The sequence below is a fragment of the Anolis carolinensis genome, unplaced genomic scaffold, assembly GCF_035594765.1.
Source record: "Anolis carolinensis isolate JA03-04 unplaced genomic scaffold, rAnoCar3.1.pri scaffold_15, whole genome shotgun sequence".
Taxonomy (NCBI): Eukaryota; Metazoa; Chordata; class Lepidosauria; order Squamata; family Dactyloidae; genus Anolis; species Anolis carolinensis.
In genome coordinates, this window is record NW_026943826.1 from 6,645,511 (window position 1) to 6,648,401 (window position 2,891).

Here is a 2,891-nt window from a genome sequence, read left to right on the forward strand (position 1 = left end):
ATCACCGCTCAAGCAGAGAGCTTTGAAATGGTTGAACAGAAGCTCCCTGAAGCTTTAGGTGTTCTTACTGCCTATTACAGGGAAAACCAGCTGATTCCTAATCCATTTAAAACACAGACGCAGAGTTTCATCTATGCTGACGATCGTGCCATCACCGCTCAAGCAGGGAGCTTTGAAATGGTTGAACAGAAGCTCTAGTATATACGGTATGGATTTTGAGATGACCCTTAGAGAAGTCAAGGGTAGAACCTGGGAGCTCAGCAGAAGGTTCCTTGGATGAATTTGGTTCTGACGGCCATAGTATTGGGAAGGAACAACAACCAGAAGATCCTGACTTTTGACTAAGCAGATCTGCTTCCTGAGAGCTCTGCATCTTGTATTACTCCTTACCGGTCACAGCTGTAAATATCAGGCAGGGTCCGATCCGACATGTTGGTGGTGAGGACTGTGAAAGGGAACAAGCCACCCAGGATGTAATCCCCGGGTTTCCTAAACTGGGAAGACATGCAGCGAAAGTCCTGGGCCGAGGCTCCGTCCCAACCGATGCCGAGCAAAAAGAGCAGGAACATTTCCCGAGACTTTCCACAAATTCGGTAATTCCAAAAAGAAGGGATGAAGGGATGACTATGGGAAGCACTTAGGATGCTAAATATTTTGATGAACGATGGGAGAGAAAACGTCCGAGGGGAATTTGTTTAGCAAAGTATATATGGCGTGTATGCGTGACCCTGCATATCGGGGCGGGAAGGAACTGGCATGGCCTCCCGTCCTAACCAAATGGTCTCCAAGGCTCGCTGCAATGGACTCCTTTGCAAATCACTGGCCCAGATCTCGGTTTCCTCCCTTCCTTATTCAAAACGATGTCAAGCATGAAACGTGTGCAAATGTCCTACATCCAAACAAATCCGAAGACCCCCGGATTCGATTGGGTAGAACTACCTGGACAACTTCGAGAATCAGGGATTCAGGCCAATCTTTATATTTCTGAATGTGAGGATTGATTAGCAACCTCTTTTCAATGTGTTGTCGAAGGCTTGGTTTGCTGTGTATTTTCCTGGCCATATGACCATGTTCAAGAAGCATTCTCTCCTGACGTTTCACCCACATCTATGGCAGGCATTCTTAGAGGTTGTGAGGTTTGTTGGAAACTAGACAAGTGGGGTTTATGTATCTGTGGAATAATGTCCAGGGTGGAGAAAGAACTCTTGTCTGCTTGAGGCAAGTGTTGTTGGAAATGAGAAGAGCTATAGACATGTAATTGTGCTGACCATGTTCAGACTCAGGACTCCATTTTGTATTCACTCTGTTTAACTCCTTGGTGGAGGTGGTTGTGTCTGTTTTACACCTCAGTGGAGGTGGATGTATGTTTGCATCAGACCTCAGAGGAGGTGGATGCATGCTGCTGTTAGGACTTTGGTAGAGAAGTATGATATAGGGACTTCAGTGAGTACAAGTATACCTAAAGACTGTGGACTATTGAATATAGCTCATCTGTTGGAAATAGCAACCTCCCGAGCCTCTCACTATTTATTTGTTAATGTATATATTTGCTAACCTGTATTCTATGTGGATATTGATTTGCCAGTTTGACTATCTCTTTGGTGTGAGAAAGGCTATAGAGATGTAATTGTGCTGAGCATATTCAGACTCAGGACTCCATTTTGTATTGTGCATTAAACAGTGGAGGTGGATGCATGTATGTTGTTTGGACTTCAATACAGAAGTACCTCTTTGGTGTGGGAAGGATTACAGACATACGATTGCACTGAGCATGTTCAGACTCAGCACTCCATTTTGTATTCAGTGTGATTATTGACCATTATGCTAGCAGTTCGCTTTAGACCTCAGTGGAGGTGGATGCATGCTGCTGTTTGGACTTCAATATAGAAGTACGTTTATGGACTTCAGTGAGTACAAGTATACTTAAAGACTATGGACTTAATCAAGAATGATACCTTGTGGACTCAATACAGAGAAGCTACATCCTATCTGTAACTGAACTTTAATAAGTAATATACCTGTATGGTGAATCAATACAAGATGTTTGTGAGTAAACAAGATGTTATTTTTCAAAGAAGACTTTTTTTATTTCTGAGTGCATATTTTAAACTAAAAGGTTTTTTTTTTTAAAGGGATTGCATGTTTTGGGCAACTGCAATTTCAACTTTAAAGAAACAACCATCCTCTGCTAACCAAATATAGTTTCGTAGTGGCATGTCTTTGTCTTCGGAAGTTCAAAGACATGGTTCTTTAGTTTAACAGCTGTGTTGCCTGTGTGCCATTACATGAATACTTGTGAATATCACTTGCTTAAAGACTTGACTTCTAACAAGATCATGCTTTTCTTGACTAGTGGTTTTCAAAAGGTGGTCTCTACGTATTCATGGAGATTCACATTTGCCAAACGGATATGACACCATTTTTTCTTTTCAACAAGGCTATAAGTGTGAATGAGGGCCAGCTAACACCTCCCAACAATGGATTCCCCCAGGCAGGAAGCAGCCAGGCTTTGAAGCTGCAAGGCTATTCAGTGCCAATCAAGGTGGCCAATTGCAACATTCACACTTGCATCCAACAGACAAGAATTCTTTCTCCCACAGATATATCAACCCCACTTGCCTCGTTTCCAACAGATCTCACAACCTCTGAGGATGCCTGCCATAGATGTGGGTGAAATGTCAGGAGAGAATGCTTCTGGAACATGGCCAGACAGCCCGGAAAACACACAGCAACCCACCGAGGTAGAAATACCTTGGCTACAATTTATAGAATCAGGGATTCAGACCAATCTTTATGTTTCTGAATGCGAGGATTTATGAGCAACCTCTTCTCAATCGGCAAGAATTCTACTTAATTCAAGTTCCCTGAAATACAAGATCCTGGTACGAATG